Below are 19,825 nucleotides of genomic sequence, written 5' to 3'. Positions count from 1 at the left end.
GAGGTGGAATAAGGAGGCTACCTACTTGAAAAATAAGAATCTAAATGGAGTAGAGGTACAAAGCGATCTAGGGGTACAGATTCACAAATCATTAAAAATAGCAGCACAGGTTAAAAAAGCCATAAAAGTGTAAACAAAGCACTGGGGCTCATTTTGAGAGAAATAGAATTAAAAGTAGGCAAGTTATGCTAACTTTAAATAGAACCTTGTCTGTCTCATGATTTGAGACAGTGGGGTGGAAAATGGCATTGGTGTACATATGCCTTTAAGTGGTTGTTGTCGCTGTTGTTTTAAAATGTCTTCACGGATGAAAAGGTCGGGCTCAAAGGAGTTATGGCCCTTTCATTACAAAAATAAATGAGAGGGAACTTTGCCCATCACTGTAGTGCTCCTCTGGATGGTCACTCACTTCCTTCTTTCTACTCAGTCGCTATCCTGCTCCCTCTTCCTGTGTGAGTTCAGGGGATGAAGAAGGCAAATGGCATGTTGTCCTTCATAGCTAGGGGATTTGGGTATAGGAGCAGGAAGGACTTACTGCAGTTGTGCAGGACCTTGGTGAGGACACACCTGGAATATTGTGTACAGTTTTGGTCTCCTAATCTGACGAAATACATTCTTGCTATTGAGGGAGTGCAGCGAAGGTTCACCAGACTGATTCCCGGGATGGCAGGAATGACATATGAGGAGAGACTGGATCGACTGGGCTTGTATTCACTGGAGTTGAGATGAATGAGAGGGGGATCTCATAGAAACATATAAAATTCTAACGGGGTTGGAAAGGTTAGAGGCAGGAAGAATGTTTCCGATGCTGGGGAAGTCCAGAACCAGGGGTCACAGTCCAAGGATAAGGGGTAAGCCATTTAGGACCGAGGTGAGGAGAAACTTCTTCACTCAGAGAGTTGTTAACCTGTGGAATTCTCTACCGCAGAAATTTGATGAGGCCAGTTCGTTAGATATATTCAAAAGGGGGTTAGATATGACCCTTACGGCTAAAGGGATCAAGGGGTATGCAGAGAAAGCAGGAAAGGGAGAAAGGGATACTGAGGTTGAATGATCAGCCATGATATTATTGAATGGTGGTGAAGGCCCGAAGGGCCGAATGGTCTACTCTTGCACCAAATTTCTATGTTGCATGGAATCTGGACCCTTTGTCAGGGCAGAAATGATGTTGATATTATTTTTCTGAACCTACTGTGGCTATTCTCTTTGAAGATGTTGGATCTTCTCCCTTGTTTGGACCTTCAGCCATAGTGGTGACAGCGTTCCCAGATTCCGATGCTCTGTAATAAATATAATGTTAATAAGAGGGTTAGATGGATATATTACAAAGAGGAGAACGTTACTTTGTTAAACATGATACCCAGTCCCTCCTCCCTCATCGCTACAACAGCGGTTAGCTCTAGGATCGAGCATTTCCCGAGTGTTACGATCAACTCTCCACATCACGTGTGACACAGTGAAATCCAGTGAGTCCCGCTGATCTCCACAACACAGTCCCCACGGGCTCCCGTCGGCCGAGCCTCTGCACTGGGAGCACCAATTGGTGAGATTTACTGACAGTGCAGGTCCAAACCAGCCTTATTTCCGAGGTAGGGAATATTCTGCAGGGAAATGTGGAGTGGGTGATCATTGATGAATTAAACAATCCTTCACTCGGTTTTACAAAGTCTGGCGGTATTGTATTATTTTTATTCACAGATTTGTGTTTAATATTTTTGATTTGTTCAGTTGTGATATTAAATTATGGCTTTTTATGATTATTATATCTAGCCACATACACAATATATAGCTGGGTGTAATTCCTCTGGTCTCTATGTGCAGTGACATTGTCCGTGTGTTCAGGGAGATGTGACCTGGTTGCTGCTTCTATTTGAATATATTGACCATATCTCTCATGGTGTCAGCACCTGACCAATGAGCACTGTAGGAGGTGAGGACATTTCCCACTGTTCCACTGATATTAACACTAATGTAGAATGAATTGTGTACTTTCAGTCAGGGGATACATAACATTGATTTGTTTCACTATCATTTGATATCTTACAATCTCAAAACACCATAAATATATAATTAGTAGATTTAGCTGCTGGTTTACAATCACAATTCTCCACTTGTGTGTGTGCAGTCACACGCTCACCCATGTTAACTGTCAGCATCCTTTCCTTTCCCCACTGTGGAAATGCAAGCGATTCAGTCTCGGATCAGTAATTTCTCCAAACAGAAGTTGAAGTTATTCTCAGGCATTAATTTGTGAGGAGTTAGGAAATAGGCAGCAGGGTTTTGGATGAGTGCAAGTTTACGGAGAAGGGAGGTCGAGCAGGAGAACGTTGGAATAGTCAAGTCTAGAGGTAGCAAAGGCAGAGATAAGGTTTTCAGCAACAGATGGTTCACCTGCTGTTGTTCTTCAGTCTGCAACCCCTGTTCACTTCCAGCTGCAGACCTTTCTCTATCACTCCATCATTTACCCATCTAAATATGGGAGACAGAAAGTGAGATAAATATTGACGGAGTAACGTAGATTGGGACTCTCTCTGATCTTTCTCCCCAGTCCTCCAGGACCAGTGTGTATCTGAGTCAATGGGACTCTCTGATCTTTCTCCCCAGTCCTCCAGGACCAGTGTGTATCTGAGTCAATGGGACTCTCTGACCTTTCTCCCCAGTCTATCCCCAGGACCAGTGTGTATCTGAGTCAATGGGACTCTCTGACCTTTCTCCCCAGTCTATCCCCAGGACCAGTGTTTATCTGAGTCAATGGGACTCTCTCTGACCTTTCTCCCCAGTCTATCCCCAGGACCAGTGTGTATCTGAGTCAATGGGACTCTCTGACCTTTCTCCCCAGTCCTCCAGGGCCAGTGTGTATCTGAGTCAATGGGACTCTCTGACCTTTCTCCCCAGTCCTCCAGGACCAGTGTTTATCTGAGTCAATGGGACTCTCTGACCTTTCTCCCCAGTCTATCCCCAGGACCAGTGTGTATCTGAGTCAATGGGACTCTCTCTGACCTTTCTCCCCAGTCTATCCCCAGGACCAGTGTGTGTCTGAGTCAATGGGACTCTCTCTGACCTTTCTCCCCAGTCTATCCCCAGGACCAGTGTGTATCTGAGTCAATGGGACTCTCTGATCTTTCTCCCCAGTCTATCCCCAGGACCAGTGTGTATCTGAGTCAATGGGACTCTCTGACCTTTCTCCCCAGTCTATCCCCAGGACCAGTGTGTATCTGAGTCAATGGGACTCTCTGATCTTTCTCCCCAGTCTATCCCCAGGACCAGTGTGTATCTGAGTCAATGGGACTCTCTGATCTTTCTCCCCAGTCTATCCCCAGGACCAGTGTGTGTCTGAGTCAATGGGACTCTCTCTGACCTTTCTCCCCAGGACCAGTGTGTATCTGAGTCAATGGGACTCTCTCTGACCTTTCTCCCCAGTCTATCCCCAGGACCAGTGTGTACCTGAGTCAATGGGACTCTCTGACCTTTCTCCCCAGTCTATCCCCAGGACCAGTGTGTATCTGAGTCAATGGGACTCTCTGACCTTTCTCCCCAGTCTATCCCCAGGACCAGTGTGTATCTGAGTCAATAAGACTCTCTCTGACTTTTCTCCCCAGTCTATCCCCAGGACCAGTGTGTACCTGAGTCAATAAGACTCTCTCTGACCTTTCTCACCAGTCTATCCCCAGGACCAGTGTGTACCTGAGTCAATAAGACTCTCTCTGACCTTTCTCCCCAGTCTATCCCCAGGACCAGTGTGTGTCTGAGTCAATGGGACTCTCTGACCTTTCTCCCCAGTCTATCCCCAGGACCAGTGTGTATCTGAGTCAATGGGACTATCTGACCTTTCCCCCCAGTCTATCCCCAGGACCAGTGTGTATCTGAGTCAATGGGACTCTCTCTGACCTTTCTCCCCAGTCTATCCCCAGGACCAGTGTGTATCTGAGTCAATGGGACGATCTGACCTTTCCCCCCAGTCTATCCCCAGGACCAGTGTGGACCTGAGTCAATGGGTTTCTCTGACCTTTCTCCCCAGTCTATCCCCAGGACCAGTGTGTGTCTGAGTCAATGGGACTCTCTGACCTTTCTCCCCAGTCTATCCCCAGGACCAGTGTGTATCTGAGTCAATGGGACTCTCTCTGACCTCTCTCCCCAGTCTATCCCCAGGACCAGTGTGTATCTGAGTCAATGGGACTCTCTGACCTTTCCCCCCTGTCTATCCCCAGGACCAGTGTCCATCTGAGTCCACTGGACCCTCTTACCTTTCGCCCCTGTCGATCTATGGAAACTCTGGGGCTCAGTGCGGGGCCTCACACCCCCTCCCCCCGGACACTGTCTGGGGCTCAGTGCGGGGACTCACCCCCCGGGCACTGTCTGGGCTCAGTGCGGGGCCTCACCACCCGGACACTGTCTGGGCTCAGTGCGGGGCCTCACCCCCCGGGCACTGTCTGGGGCTCAGTGCGGGACCTCACCCCCGGGCACTGTCTGGGCTCGGTGCGGCACTTCACCCCTCGGGCACTGTCTGGGCTCAGTGCGGGGCCTCACCCCCCGGGCACTGTCTGGGCTCAGTGCGGCACCTCACCCCCCGGGCACTGTCTGGGCTCAGTGCGGCACCTCACCCCCCAGGTACTGTCTGGGCTCAGTGCGGGGCCTCACCCCCCGGGCACTGTCTGGGCTCAGTGCGGCACCTCACCCCACGGACACTGTCTGGGCTCAGTGCGGCACTTCACCCCCCGGGCACTGTCTGGGGCTCAGTGCGGGGCCTCATCCCCCGGACACTGTCTGGGGCTCAGTGCGGGGCCTCACCCCCCGGGCACTGTCTGGGCTCAGTGCGGCACCTCACCCCCCGGGCACTGTCTGGGCTCAGTGCGGGGCCTCACCCCCCGGGCACTGTCTGGGCTCAGTCCGGGGCCTCACCCCCCGGGCACTGTCTGGGCTCAGTGCGGCACCTCACCCCCCGGGCACTGTCTGGGCTCAGTGCGGGGCCTCACCCCCCGGGCACTGCCTGGGCTCAGTGCGGCACCTCACCCCCCGGGCACTGTCTGGGCTCAGTGTGGGGCCTCACCCCCCGGGCACTGTCTGGGCTCAGTGCGGGGACTCACCCCCCGGGCACTGTCTGGGCTCAGTGCGGGGCCTCACCCCCCGGGCACTGTCTGGGCTCAGTGCGGCACCTCACCCCCGGGCACTGTCTGGGCTCAGTGCGGGGCCTCACCCCCCGGGCACTGTCTGGGCTCAGTGCGGGGACTCACCCCCCGGGCACTGTCTGGGCTCAGTGCGGGGCCTCACCCCCCGGGCACTGTCTGGGCTCAGTGCGGGGCCTCACCCCCCCGGGCACTGTCTGGGCTCAGTGCGGGGCCTCACCCCCCGGGCACTGTCTGGGCTCAGTGCGGCGCCTCACCCCCCCGGGCACTGTCTGGACTCAGTGCGGGGCCTCACCCCCCCGGGCACTGTCTGGGCTCAGTGCGGCACCTCACCCCCCGGGCACTGTCTGGGCTCAGTGCGGCACCTCACCCCCCGGGCACTGTCTGGGCTCAGTGCGGGGCCTCACCCCCCGGGCACTGTCTGGGCTCAGTGCGGGGCCTCACCCCCCGGGCACTGTCTGGGCTCAGTGCGGGGCCTCACCCCCCGGGCACTGTCTGGGCTCAGTGCGGGGCCTCACCCCCCGGGCACTGCCTGGGGCTCAGTGCGGCACCTCACCCCCCGGGCACTGTCTGGGCTCAGTGCGGGGCCTCACCCCCCGGGCACTGTCTGGGCTCAGTGCAGGGACTCACCCCCCCGGGCACTGTCTGGGCTCAGTGCGGCACCTCACCCCCCGGGCACTGTCTGGGGCTCAGTGCGGCAACTCACCCCCCGGGCACTGTCTGGGGCTCAGTGCGGCAACTCACCCCCCGGGCACTGTCTGGGGCTCAGTGCGGCACTTCACCCCCCGGGCACTGTCTGGGGCTCAGTGCGGGGCCTCACCCCCCGGGCACTGCCTGGGGCTCAGTGCGGGGACTCACCCCCCGGGCACTGTCTGGGCTCAGTGCGGGGACTCACCCCCCGGGCACTGTCTGGGCTCAGTGCGGGGCCTCACCCCCCGGGCACTGTCTGGGCTCAGTGCGGGGACTCACGCCCCGGGTACTGTCTGGGCTCAGTGCGGGGCCTCACCCCCCGGGCACTGTCTGGGCTCAGTGCGGGGACTCACCCCCCGGGCACTGTCTGGGCTCAGTGCGGCACCTCACCCCCCGGGTACTGTCTGGGCTCAGTGCGGGGCCTCACCCCCCGGGCACTGTCTGGGCTCAGTGCGGGGCCTCACCCCCCGGGCACTGTCTGGGCTCAGTGCGGGGACTCACCCCCCGGACACTGTCTGGGCTCAGTGCGGGCCTCACCCCCCGGGCACTGTCTGGGCTCAGTGCAGGGACTCACCCCCAGGGCACTGTCTGGGGCTCAGTGCGGGGACTCATCCCCCGGGCACTGTCTGGGGCTCAGTGCGGGACCTCACCCCCCGGGCACTGTCTGGGCTCAGTGCGGGGCCTCACCCCCCGGGCACTGTCTGGGCTCAGTGCGGGGCCTCACCCCCCGGGCACTGTCTGGGGCTCAGTGCCGGGCCTCACACCCCGGGCACTGTCTGGGCTCAGTGCGGGGCCTCACCCCCCGGGCACTGTCTGGGCTCAGTGCGGGGCCTCACCCCCCGGGCACTGTCTGGGCTCAGTGCGGCACCTCACCCCCCGGGCACTGTCTGGGCTCAGTGCGGGGCCTCACCCCCCGGGCACTGTCTGGGCTCAGTGCGGGGCCTCACCCCCCGGGCACTGTCTGGGCTCAGTGCGGGGCCTCACCCCCCGGGCACTGCCTGGGGCTCAGTGCGGCACCTCACCCCCCGGGCACTGTCTGGGCTCAGTGCGGCACCTCACCCCCCCGCGCACTGTCTGGGCTCAGTGCGGGGCCTCACCCCCCGGGCACTGTCTGGGCTCAGTGCGGGGCCTCACCCCCCGGGCACTGTCTGGGCTCAGTGCGGCACTTCACCCCCCGGGCACTGTCTGGGCTCAGTGCGGGGCTTCACCCCCCGGGCACTGTCTGGGCTCAGTGAGGGGCCTCACCCCCCGGGCACTGTCTGGGCTCAGTGAGGGGCCTCACCCCCCGGGCACTGTCTGGGCTCAGTGCGGGGCCTCACCCCCCGGGCACTGTCTGGGCTCAGTGCGGGGCCTCACCCCCCGGGCACTGTCTGGGCTCAGTGCGGGGACTCACCCCCCGGGCACTGTCTGGGCTCAGTGCGGCACCTCACTCCCCGGGCATTGTCTGGGCTCAGTGCGGCACCTCACCCCCCGGGCACTGTCTGGGCTCAGTGCGGCACCTCACCCCCCGGGCACTGTCTGCGCTCAGTGCGGGGCCTCACCCCCCGGGCACTGTCTGGGCTCAGTGCGGGGCCTCACCCCCCGGGCACTGTCTGGGCTCAGTGCGGCACCTCACCCCCCCGGGCACTGTCTGGGGCTCAGTGCGGCACCTCACCCCCGGACACTGTCTGGGCTCAGTGCGGGGACTCACCCCCCGGGCACTGTCTGGGCTCAGTGCGGGGCCTCACCCCCCGGGCACTGTCTGGGCTCATTGCGGCACCTCACCCCCCGGGCACTGTCTGGGCTCAGTGCGGGGCCTCACCCCCCGGGCACTGCCTGGGGCTCAGTGCGGGGCCTCACCCCCCGGGCACTGTCTGTGCTCAGTGCGGGGCCTCACCCCCCGGGCACTGTCTGGGCTCAGTGCGGGGCCTCACCCCCCGGGCACTGTCTGGGCTCAGTGCGGGGACTCACCCCCCGGGCCCTGCCTGGGCTCAGTGCGGGGCCTCACCCCCCGGGCACTTTCTGGGCTCAGTGCGGCACCTCACCCCCCGGGCACTGTCTGGGCTCAGTGCGGCGCTTCACCCCCCGGGCACTGTCTGGGCTCAGTGCGGGGCTTCACCCCCCGGGCACTGTCTGGGCTCAGTGCGGGGCCTCACCCCCCGGGCACTGTCTGGGCTCACTGCGGGGCCTCACCCCCCGGACACTGTCTGGGGCTCAGTGCGGGGCCTCACCCCCCGGGCACTGTCTGGGCTCAGTGCGGGGACTCACCCCCCGGACACTGTCTGGGCTCAGTGCGGGGACTCACCCCCCGGGCACTGTCTGGGCTCAGTGCGGCACCTCACCCCCCGGGCACTGTCTGGGGCTCAGTGCGGGGCCTCACCCCCCGGGCACTGTCTGGGGCTCAGTGCGGGGCCTCACCCCCCGGGCACTGTCTGGGCTCAGTGCGGGGACTCACCCCCCGGACAGTGTCTGGGCTCAGTGCGTGGCCTCACCCCCCGGGCACTGTCTGGGCTCAGTGCGGGGCCTCACCCCCCGGGCACTGTCTGGGCTCAGTGCGGGGCCTCATCCCCCGGGCACTGTCTGGGCTCAGTGCGGGGCCTCACCCCCCCGGGCACTGTCTGGGCTCAGTGCGGCACTTCACCCCCCGGGCACTGTCTGGGCTCAGTGCGGCACCTCACCCCCCGGGCACTGTCTGGGCTCAGTGCGGGGACTCACCCCCCGGGCACTGTCTGGGCTCAGTGCGGGGACTCACCCCCCGGGCACTGTCTGGGCTCAGTGCGGGGACTCACCCCCCGGGCACTGTCTGGGCTCAGTGCGGGGACTCACCCTCCGGGCACTGTCTGGGCTCAGTGTGGGGCCTCACCCCCCGGGCACTGTCTGGGCTCAGTGCAGCACCTCACCCCCCGGGCACTGTCTGGGCTCAGTGCGGGGACTCACCCCCCGGGCACTGTCTGGGCTCAGTGCGGGGACTCACCCCCCGGGCACTGTCTGGGCTCAGTGCGGGGACTCACCCCCCGGGCACTGTCTGGGCTCAGTGCGGCACCTCACCCCCCGGGCACTGTCTGGGCTCAGTGCGGGGCCTCACCCCCCGGGCACTGTCTGGGCTCAGTGCGGGACCTCACCCCCCGGGCACTGTCTGGGCTCAGTGCGGGGACTCACCCCCCGGGCACTGTCTGGGCTCAGTGCGGGGACTCACCCCCCGGGCACTGTCTGGGCTCAGTGCGGGGCCTCACCCCCCGGGCACTGTCTGGGGCTCAGTGCGGGGCCTCACCCCCCGGGCACTGTCTGGGGCTCAGTGCGGGGCCTCACCCCCCGGGCACTGTCTGGGCTCAGTGCGGGGACTCACCCCCCGGGCACTGTCTGGGCTCAGTGCGGGGACTCACCCCGCGGGCACTGTCTGGGCTCAGTGCGGGGACTCACCCCCCGGGCACTGTCTGGGGCTCAGTGCGGGGACTCACCCCCCGGGCACTGTCTGGGGCTCAGTGCGGGGACTCACCCCCCGGGCACTGTCTGGGCTCACTGCGGGGACTCACCCCCCGGGCACTGTCTGGGCTCAGTGCGGGGCCTCACCCCCCGGGCACTGTCTGGGCTCAGTGCGGGGACTCACCCCCCGGGCCCTGCCTGGGCTCAGTGCGGGGCCTCACCCCCCGGGCACTTTCTGGGCTCAGTGCGGCACCTCACCCCCCGGGCACTGTCTGGGCTCAGTGCGGCGCTTCACCCCCCGGGCACTGTCTGGGCTCAGTGCGGGGCTTCACCCCCCGGGCACTGTCTGGGCTCAGTGCGGGGCCTCACCCCCCGGGCACTGTCTGGGCTCAGTGCGGGGCCTCACCCCCCGGACACTGTCTGGGGCTCAGTGCGGGGACTCACCCCCCGGGCACTGTCTGGGCTCAGTGCGGGGACTCACCCCCCGGGCACTGTCTGGGCTCAGTGCGGGGCCTCACCCCCCGGGCACTGTCCGGGGCTCAGTGCGGGGCCTCACCCCCCGGGCACTGTCTGGGGCTCAGTGCGGGGCCTCACCCCCCGGGCACTGTCTGGGCTCAGTGCGGGGACTCACCCCCCGGGCACTGTCTGGGCTCAGTGCGGGGACTCGCCCCGCGGGCACTGTCTGGGCTCAGTGCGGGGACTCACCCCCCGGGCACTGTCTGGGGCTCAGTGCGGGGACTCACCCCCCGGGCACTGTCTGGGGCTCAGTGCGGGGACTCACCCCCCGGGCACTGTCTGGGCTCACTGCGGGGACTCACCCCCCGGGCACTGTCTGGGCTCAGTGCGGGGCCTCACCCCCCGGGCACTGTCTGGGCTCAGTGCGGGGACTCACCCCCCGGGCACTGCCTGGGGCTCAGTGCGGCACCTCACCCCCCGGGCACTGTCTGGGCTCAGTGCGGGGACTCACCCCCCGGGCACTGTCTGGGCTCAGTGTGGGGCCTCACCCCCCGGGCACTGTCTGGGCTCAGTGCAGGGACTCACCCCCCGGGCACTGTCTGGGCTCAGTGCGGCACCTCACCCCCCGGGCACTGTCTGGGCTCAGTGCGGGGACTCACCCCCCGGGCACTGTCTGGGGCTCAGTGCGGGGCCTCACCCCCCGGGCACTGTCTGGGGCTCAGTGCGGCAACTCACCCCCCGGGCACTGCCTGGGGCTCAGTGCGGCACCTCACCCCCCGGGCACTGTCTGGGGCTCAGTGCGGGGCCTCACCCCCCGGGCACTGCCTGGGGCTCAGTGCGGTACCTCACCCCCCGGGCACTGTCTGGGCTCAGTGCGGGGACTCACCCCCCGGGCACTGTCTGGGCTCAGTGCGGGGCCTCACCCCCCGGGCACTGTCTGGGCTCAGTGCGGGGACTCACCCCCCGGGCACTGTCTGGGCTCAGTGCGGGGACTCACCCCCCGGGCACTGTCTGGGCTCAGTGCGGGGCCTCACCCCCCGGGCACTGTCTGGGCTCAGTGCGGCACCTCACCCCCCGGGTACTGTCTGGGCTCAGTGCGGCACCTCACCCCCCGGGCACTGTCTGGGCTCAGTGCGGGGCCTCACCCCCCGGGCACTGTCTGGGCTCAGTGCGGGGCCTCACCCCCCGGACACTGTCTGGGGCTCAGTGCGGGGCCTCACCCCCCGGACACTGTCTGGGCTCAGTGCGGCACCTCACCCCCCGGGCACTGTCTGGGCTCAGTGCGGCACCTCACCCCCGGGCACTGTCTGGGCTCAGTGCGGGGACTCACCCCCCGGGCACTGTCTGGGCTCAGTGCGGGGCCTCACCCCCCGGGCACTGTCTGGGCTCAGTGCGGGGCCTCACCCCCCGGGCACTGTCTGGGCTCAGTGCGGGGCCTCACCCCCCGGGCACTGTCTGGGCTCAGTGCGGCACCTCACCCCCCGGGCACTGTCTGGGCTCAGTGCGGCACCTCACCCCCCGGGTACTGTCTGGGCTCAGTGCGGGGCCTCACCCCCCGGGCACTGTCTGGGCTCAGTGCGGCACCTCACCCCACGGACACTGTCTGGGCTCAGTGCGGCACTTCACCCGCCGGGCACTGTCTGGGGCTCAGTGCGGGGCCTCACCCCCCGGACACTGTCTGGGGCTCAGTGCGGGGCCTCACCCCCCGGGCACTGTCTGGGCTCAGTGCGGCACCTCACCCCCCGGGCACTGTCTGGGCTCAGTGCGGGGCCTCACCCCCCGGGCACTGTCTGGGCTCAGTGCGGGGCCTCACCCCCCGGGCACTGTCTGGGCGCAGTGCGGCACCTCACCCCCGGGCACTGTCTGGGCTCAGTGCGGGGCCTCACCCCCCGGGCACTGTCTGGGCTCAGTGCGGGGACTCACCCCCCGGGCACTGTCTGGGCTCAGTGCGGGGCCTCACCCCCCGGGCACTGTCTGGGCTCAGTGCGGGGCCTCACCCCCCCGGGCACTGTCTGGGCTCAGTGCGGGGCCTCACCCCCCGGGCACTGTCTGGGCTCAGTGCGGCGCCTCACCCCCCGGGCACTGTCTGGACTCAGTGCGGGGCCTCACCCCCCCCGGGCACTGTCTGGGCTCAGTGCGGCACCTCACCCCCCGGGCACTGTCTGGGCTCAGTGCGGCACCTCACCCCCCGGGCACTGTCTGGGCTCAGTGCAGGGCCTCACCCCCCGGGCACTGTCTGGGCTCAGTGCGGGGCCTCACCCCCCGGGCACTGTCTGGGCTCAGTGCGGGGCCTCAACCCCGGGCACTGTCTGGGCTCAGTGCGCGGCCTCACCCCCCGGGCACTGTCCGGGCTCAGTGCGGGGCCTCACCCCCTGGGCACTGTCTGGGCTCAGTGCAGGGACTCACCCCCCCGGGCACTGTCTGGGCTCAGTGCGGCACCTCACCCCCCGGGCACTGTCTGGGGCTCAGTGCGGGGCCTCACCCCCCGGACACTGTCTGGGCTCAGTGCGGCACCTCACCCCCCGGGCACTGTCTGGGCTCAGTGCGGGGCCTCACCCCCCGGGCACTGTCTGGGCTCAGTGCGGCACCTCACAGCCCGGGCACTGTCTGGGCTCAGTGCGGCAACTCACCCCCCGGGCACTGTCTGGGGCTCAGTGCGGCAACTCACCCCCCGGGCACTGTCTGGGGCTCAGTGCGGCACCTCACCCCCCGGGCACTGTCTGGGGCTCAGTGCGGGGCCTCACCCCCCGGGCACTGCCTGGGGCTCAGTGCGGGGACTCACCCCCCGGGCACTGTCTGGGCTCAGTGCGGGGACTCACCCCCCGGGCACTGTCTGGGCTCAGTGCGGGGCCTCACCCCCCGGGCACTGTCTGGGCTCAGTGCGGGGACTCACACCCCGGGTACTGTCTGGGCTCAGTGCGGGGCCTCACCCCCCGGGCACTGTCTGGGCTCAGTGCGGGGACTCACCCCCCGGGCACTGTCTGGGCTCAGTGCGGCACCTCACCCCCCGGGTACTGTCTGGGCTCAGTGCGGGGCCTCACCCCCCGGGCACTGTCTGGGCTCAGTGCGGGGCCTCACCCCCCGGGCACTGTCTGGGCTCAGTGCGGGGACTCACCCCCCGGACACTGTCTGGGCTCAGTGCGGGCCTCACCCCCCGGGCACTGTCTGGGCTCAGTGCAGGGACTCACCCCCAGGGCACTGTCTGGGGCTCAGTGCGGGGACTCATCCCCCGGGCACTGTCTGGGGCTCAGTGCGGGACCTCACCCCCCGGGCACTGTCTGGGCTCAGTGCGGGGCCTCACCCCCCGGGCACTGTCTGGGCTCAGTGCGGGGCCTCACCCCCCGGGCACTGTCTGGGGCTCAGTGCGGGGCCTCACACCCCGGGCACTGTCTGGGCTCAGTGCGGGGACGCACCCCCCGGGCACTGTCTGGGCTCAGTGCGGGGCTTCACCCCCCGGGCACTGTCTGGGCTCAGTGCGGGGCCTCACCCCCCGGGCACTGTCTGGGCTCAGTGCGGCACCTCACCCCCCGGGCACTGTCTGGGCTCAGTGCGGGGCCTCACCCCCCGGGCACTGTCTGGGCTCAGTGCGGGGCCTCACCCCCCGGGCACTGTCTGGGCTCAGTGCGGGGCCTCACCCCCCGGGCACTGCCTGGGGCTCAGTGCGGCACCTCACCCCCCGGGCACTGTCTGGGCTCAGTGCGGCACCTCACCCCCCGGGCACTGTCTGGGCTCAGTGCGGGGCCTCACCCCCCGGGCACTGTCTGGGCTCAGTGCGGGGCCTCACCCCCCGGGCACTGTCTGGGCTCAGTGCGGGGCCTCACCCCCCGGACACTGTCTGGGCTCAGTGCGGGGCCTCACCCCCCGGGCACTGCCTGGGGCTCAGTGCGGGGCCTCACCCCCCGGACACTGTCTGGGCTCAGTGCGGCACTTCACCCCCCGGGCACTGTCTGGGCTCAGTGCGGGGCTTCACCCCCCGGGCACTGTCTGGGCTCAGTGAGGGGCCTCACCCCCCGGGCACTGTCTGGGCTCAGTGCGGGGCCTCACCCCCCGGGCACTGTCTGGGCTCAGTGCGGGGCCTCACCCCCCGGGCACTGTCTGGGCTCAGTGCGGGGACTCACCCCCCGGGCACTGTCTGGGCTCAGTGCGGGGACTCACCCCCCGGGCACTGTCTGGGCTCAGTGCGGCACCTCACCCCCCGGGCATTGTCTGGGCTCAGTGCGGCACCTCACCCCCCGGGCACTGTCTGGGCTCAGTGCGGCACCTCACCCCCCGGGCACTGTCTGGGCTCAGTGCGGGGCCTCACCCCCCGGGCACTGTCTGGGCTCAGTGCGGGGCCTCACCCCCCGGGCACTGTCTGGGCTCAGTGCGGCACCTCACCCCCCCGGGCACTGTCTGGGGCTCAGTGCGGCACCTCACCCCCGGACACTGTCTGGGCTCAGTGCGGGGACTCACCCCCCGGGCACTGTCTGGGCTCAGTGCGGGGCCTCACCCCCCGGGCACTGTCTGGGCTCATTGCGGCACCTCACCCCCCGGGCACTGTCTGGGCTCAGTGCGGGGCCTCACCCCCCGGGCACTGCCTGGGGCTCAGTGCGGGGCCTCACCCCCCGGGCACTGTCTGGGCTCAGTGCGGGGCCTCACCCCCCGGGCACTGTCTGGGCTCAGTGCGGGGCCTCACCCCCCGGGCACTGTCTGGGCTCAGTGCGGGGACTCACCCCCCGGGCCCTGCCTGGGCTCAGTGCGGGGCCTCACCCCCCGGGCACTTTCTGGGCTCAGTGCGGCACCTCACCCCCCGGGCACTGTCTGGGCTCAGTGCGGCACTTCACCCCCCGGGCACTGTCTGGGCTCAGTGCGGGGCTTCACCCCCCGGGCACTGTCTGGGCTCAGTGCGGGGCCTCACCCCCCGGGCACTGTCTGGGCTCAGTGCGGCACCTCACCCCCCGGGCACTGTCTGGGGCTCAGTGCGGGGCCTCACCCCCCGGGCACTGTCTGGGGCTCAGTGCGGGGCCTCACCCCCCGGGCACTGTCTGGGCTCAGTGCGGGGACTCACCCCCCGGACAGTGTCTGGGCTCAGTGCGTGGCCTCACCCCCCGGGCACTGTCTGGGCTCAGTGCGGGGCCTCACCCCCCGGGCACTGTCTGGGCTCAGTGCGGGGCCTCACCCCCCGGGCACTGTCTGGGCTCAGTGCGGGGCCTCACCCCCCCGGGCACTGTCTGGGCTCAGTGCGGCACCTCACCCCCCGGGCACTGTCTGGGCTCAGTGCGGCACCTCACCCCCCGGGCACTGTCTGGGCTCAGTGCGGGGACTCACCCCCCGGGCACTGTCTGGGCTCAGTGCGGGGACTCACCCCCCGGGCACTGTCTGGGCTCAGTGCGGGGACTCACCCCCCGGGCACTGTCTGGGCTCAGTGCGGGGACTCACCCTCCGGGCACTGTCTGGGCTCAGTGCGGGGCCTCACCCCCCGGGCACTGTCTGGGCTCAGTGCGGCACCTCACCCCCCGGGCACTGTCTGGGCTCAGTGCGGGGACTCACCCCCCGGGCACTGTCTGGGCTCAGTGCGGGGACTCACCCCCCGGGCACTGTCTGGGCTCAGTGCGGCACCTCACCCCCCGGGCACTGTCTGGGCTCAGTGCGGCACCTCACCCCCCGGGCACTGTCTGGGCTCAGTGCGGGGCCTCACCCCCCGGGCACTGTCTGGGCTCAGTGCGGGACCTCACCCCCCGGGCACTGTCTGGGCTCAGTGCGGGGACTCACCCCCCGGGCACTGTCTGGGCTCAGTGCGGGGACTCACCCCCCGGGCACTGTCTGGGGCTCAGTGCGGGGCCTCACCCCCCGGGCACTGTCTGGGGCTCAGTGCGGGGCCTCACCCCCCGGGCACTGTCTGGGCTCAGTGCGGGGACTCACCCCCCGGGCACTGTCTGGGCTCAGTGCGGGGACTCACCCCGCGGGCACTGTCTGGGCTCAGTGCGGGGACTCACCCCCCGGGCACTGTCTGGGGCTCAGTGCGGGGACTCACCCCCCGGGCACTGTCTGGGCTCACTGCGGGGACTCACCCCCCGGGCACTGTCTGGGCTCAGTGCGGGGCCTCACCCCCCGGGCACTGTCTGGGCTCAGTGCGGGGACTCACCCCCCGGGCACTGCCTGGGGCTCAGTGCGGCACCTCACCCCCCGGGCACTGTCTGGGCTCAGTGCGGGGACTCACCCCCCGGGCACTGTCTGGGCTCAGTGTGGGGCCTCACCCCCCGGGCACTGTCTGGGCTCAGTGCAGGGACTCACCCCCCGGGCACTGTCTGGGCTCAGTGCGGCACCTCACCCCCCGGGCACTGTCTGGGCTCAGTGCGGGGACTCACCCCCCGGGCACTGTCTGGGGCTCAGTGCGGGGCCTCACCCCCCGGGCACTGTCTGGGGCTCAGTGCGGCAACTCACCCCCCGGGCACTGCCTGGGGCTCAGTGCGGCACCTCACCCCCCGGGCACTGTCTGGGGCTCAGTGCGGGGCCTCACCCCCCGGGCACTGCCTGGGGCTCAGTGCGGTACCTCACCCCCCGGGCACTGTCTGGGCTCAGTGCGGGGACTCACCCCCCGGGCACTGTCTGGGCTCAGTGCGGGGCCTCACCCCCCGGGCACTGTCTGGGCTCAGTGCGGGGACTCACCCCCCGGGCACTGTCTGGGCTCAGTGCGGGGACTCACCCCCCGGGCACTGTCTGGGCTCAGTGCGGGGCCTCACCCCCCGGGCACTGTCTGGGCTCAGTGCGGCACCTCACCCCTCGGGTACTGTCTGGGCTCAGTGCGGCACCTCACCCCCCGGGCACTGTCTGGGCTCAGTGCGGGGCCTCACCCCCCGGGCACTGTCTGGGCTCAGTGCGGGGCCTCACCCCCCGGACACTGTCTGGGGCTCAGTGCGGGGCCTCACCCCCCGGGCATTGTCTGGGCTCAGTGCGGCACCTCACCCCCCGGGCACTGTCTGGGGCTCAGTGCGGCACCTCACCCCCCGGGCACTGTCTGGGGCTCAGTGCGGCACCTCACCCCTCGGGCACTGTCTGGGCTCAGTGCGGGGCCTCACCCCCCGGGCACTGTCTGGGCTCAGTGCGGGGCCTCACCCCCCGGGCACTGTCTGGGCTCAGTGCGGGGCCTCACCCCCCGGGCACTGTCTGGGCTCAGTGTGGGGCCTCACCCCCCGGGCACTGTCTGGGCTCAGTGCGGCGCCTCACCCCCCGGACACTGTCTGGGCTCAGTGCGGGGCCTCACCCCCCGGGCACTGTCTGGGCTCAGTGCGGGGCCTCACCCCCCGGGCACTGTCTGGGCTCAGTGCGGCACCTCACCCCCCGGGCACTGTCTGGAGCTCAGTGCGGGGCCTCACCCCCCGGGCACTGTCTGGGCTCAGTGCGGGGACTCACCCCCCGGGCACTGTCTGGGGCTCAGTGCGGCACATCACCCCCCGGGCACTGCCTGGGCTCAGTGCGGGGACTCACCCCCCGGGCACTGTCTGGGGCTCAGTGCGGGGCCTCACCCCCCGGGCACTGTCTGGGCTCAGTGCGGGGCCTCACCCCCCGGGCACTGTCTGGGCTCAGTGCGGGGCCTCACCCCCCGGGCACTGTCTGGGCTCAGTGCAGGGACTCACCCCCCGGGCACTGTCTGGGGCTCAGTGCGGGGCCTCACCCCCCGGGCACTGTCTGGGCTCAGTGCGGGGACTCACCCCCCGGGCACTGTCTGGGCTCAGTGCGGCACCTCACCCCCCGGGCACTGTCTGGGCTCAGTGCGGGGCCTCACCCCCCGGGCACTGTCTGGGGCTCAGTGCGGCACCTCACCCCTCGGGTACTGTCTGGGCTCAGTGCGGCACCTCACCCCCCGGGCACTGTCTGGGCTCAGTGCGGGGCCTCACCCCCCGGGCACTGTCTGGGCTCAGTGCGGCACCTCACCCCCCGGGCACTGTCTGGGCTCAGTGCGGCACCTCACCCCCCGGGCACTGTCTGGCCTCAGTGCGGGGACTCACCCCCCGGGCACTGTCTGGGCTCAGTGCGGGGCCTCACCCCCCGGGCACTGTCTGGGCTCAGTGCGGGGCCTCACCCCCCGGGCACTGTCTGGGCTCAGTTCGGGGCCTCACCCCCCGGACACTGTCTGGGCTCAGTGCGGGGCCTCACCCCCCGGGCACTGTCTGGGGCTCAGTGCGGGGCCTCACCCCCCGGGCACTGTCTGGGCTCAGTGCGGGGCCTCACCCCCCGGGTACTGTCTGGGCTCAGTGCGGGGCCTCACCCCCAGGGCACTGTCTGGGCTCAGTGCGGGGACTCACCCCTCGGGCACTGTCTGGGCTCAGTGCGGGGACTCACCCCGCGGGCACTGTCTGGGCTCAGTGCGGGGACTCACCCCCCGGGCACTGTCTGGGGCTCAGTGCGGGGACTCACCCCCCGGGCACTGTCTGGGGCTCAGTGCGGGGACTCACCCCACGGGCACTGTCTGGGCTCACTGCGGGGACTCACCCCCCGGGCACTGTCTGGGCTCAGTGCGGGGCCTCACCCCCCGGGCACTGTCTGGGCTCAGTGCGGGGACTCACCCCCCGGGCACTGCCTGGGGCTCAGTGCGGCACCTCACCCCCCGGGCACTGTCTGGGCTCAGTGCGGGGACTCACCCCCCGGGCACTGTCTGGGCTCAGTGTGGGGCCTCACCCCCCGGGCACTGTCTGGGCTCAGTGCAGGGACTCACCCCCCGGGCACTGTCTGGGCTCAGTGCGGCACCTCACCCCCCGGGCACTGTCTGGGCTCAGTGCGGGGACTCACCCCCCGGGCACTGTCTGGGGCTCAGTGCGGGGCCTCACCCCCCGGGCACTGTCTGGGGCTCAGTGCGGCAACTCACCCCCCGGGCACTGCCTGGGGCTCAGTGCGGCACCTCACCCCCCGGGCACTGTCTGGGGCTCAGTGCGGGGCCTCACCCCCCGGGCACTGCCTGGGGCTCAGTGCGGTACCTCACCCCCCGGGCACTGTCTGGGCTCAGTGCGGGGACTCACCCCCCGGGCACTGTCTGGGCTCAGTGCGGGGACTCACCCCCCGGGCACTGTCTGGGCTCAGTACGGCACCTCACCCCCCGGGCACTGTCTGGGCTCAGTGCGGGGCCTCACCCCCCGGGCACTGTCTGGGCTCAGTGCGGCACCTCACCCCTCGGGTACTGTCTGGGCTCAGTGCGGGGCCTCACCCCCCGGGCACTGTCTGGGCTCAGTGCGGCACCTCACCCCCCGGGCACTGTCTGGAGCTCAGTGCGGGGCCTCACCCCCCGGGCACTGTCTGGGCTCAGTGCGGGGACTCACCCCCCGGGCACTGTCTGGGCTCAGTGCGGCACCTCACCCCCCGGGCACTGTCTGGAGCTCAGTGCGGGGCCTCACCCCCCGGGCACTGTCTGGGCTCAGTGCGGGGACTCACCCCCCCGGGCACTGTCTGGGGCTCAGTGCGGCACCTCACCCCCCGGGCACTGTCTGGGCTCAGTGCGGCACCTCACCGCCCGGGCACTGCCTGGGCTCAGTGCAGGGACTCACCCCCCGGGCACTGTCTGGGCTCAGTGCGGGGCCTCACCCCCCGGGCACTGTCTGGGCTCAGTGCGGGGCCTCACCCCCCGGGCACTGTCTGGGCTCAGTGCGGGGACTCACCCCCCGGGCACTGTCTGGGGCTCAGTGCGGGGCCTCACCCCCCGGGCACTGTCTGGGCTCAGTGCGGGGAATCACCCCCCGGGCACTGTCTGGGCTCAGTGCGGCACCTCACCCCCCGGGCACTGTCTGGGCTCAGTGCGGGGCCTCACCCCCCGGGCACTGTCTGGGCTCAGTGCGGCACCTCACCCCTCGGACACTGTCTGGGCTCAGTGCGGCACCTCACCCCCCGGGCACTGTCTGGGCTCAGTGCGGGGCCTCACCCCCCGGGCACTGTCTGGGCTCAGTGCGGCACCTCACCCCCCGGGCACTGTCTGGGCTCAGTGCGGCACCTCACCCCTCGGACACTGTCTGGGCTCAGTGCGGCACCTCACCCCCCGGGCACTGTCTGGGCTCAGTGCGGGGCCTCACCCCCCGGGCACTGTCTGGGCTCAGTGCGGCACCTCACCCCCCGGGCACTGTCTGGGCTCAGTGCGGGGCCTCACCCCCCGGGCACTGTCTGGACTCAGTGCGGGGCCTCACCCCCCG

The 19,825-nt window shown here is 68.0% G+C and overlaps 1 protein-coding gene across 2 annotated transcripts in view; it reads right to left on the bottom strand.

Moving 5' to 3' along the window:
- LOC139267039 (uncharacterized) overlaps positions 1-2,592 on the bottom strand; it is a 126,579-nt gene extending 123,987 nt beyond the window's left edge. The window contains exons 1-2 of one of the 2 annotated variants that reach the window (XM_070884727.1): positions 2,392-2,592; positions 1,193-1,280 (exon numbers count right to left, since the gene is read on the bottom strand). The gene's annotated coding sequence lies outside the window, so the exon portion shown is untranslated. Of the gene's footprint in view, positions 1-1,192; positions 1,281-2,137; positions 2,184-2,391 lie in introns of those variants that run through there. The other variant, XM_070884728.1, reaches the window with a different exon arrangement.
- Between the last annotated feature and the right edge of the window lie 17,233 nt (positions 2,593-19,825).

This window comes from Pristiophorus japonicus, chromosome 7 (genome assembly GCF_044704955.1).
Source record: "Pristiophorus japonicus isolate sPriJap1 chromosome 7, sPriJap1.hap1, whole genome shotgun sequence".
NCBI lineage: Eukaryota > Metazoa > Chordata > Chondrichthyes > Pristiophoridae > Pristiophorus > Pristiophorus japonicus.
This window is presented reverse-complemented; position numbering and strand designations above follow the sequence as displayed.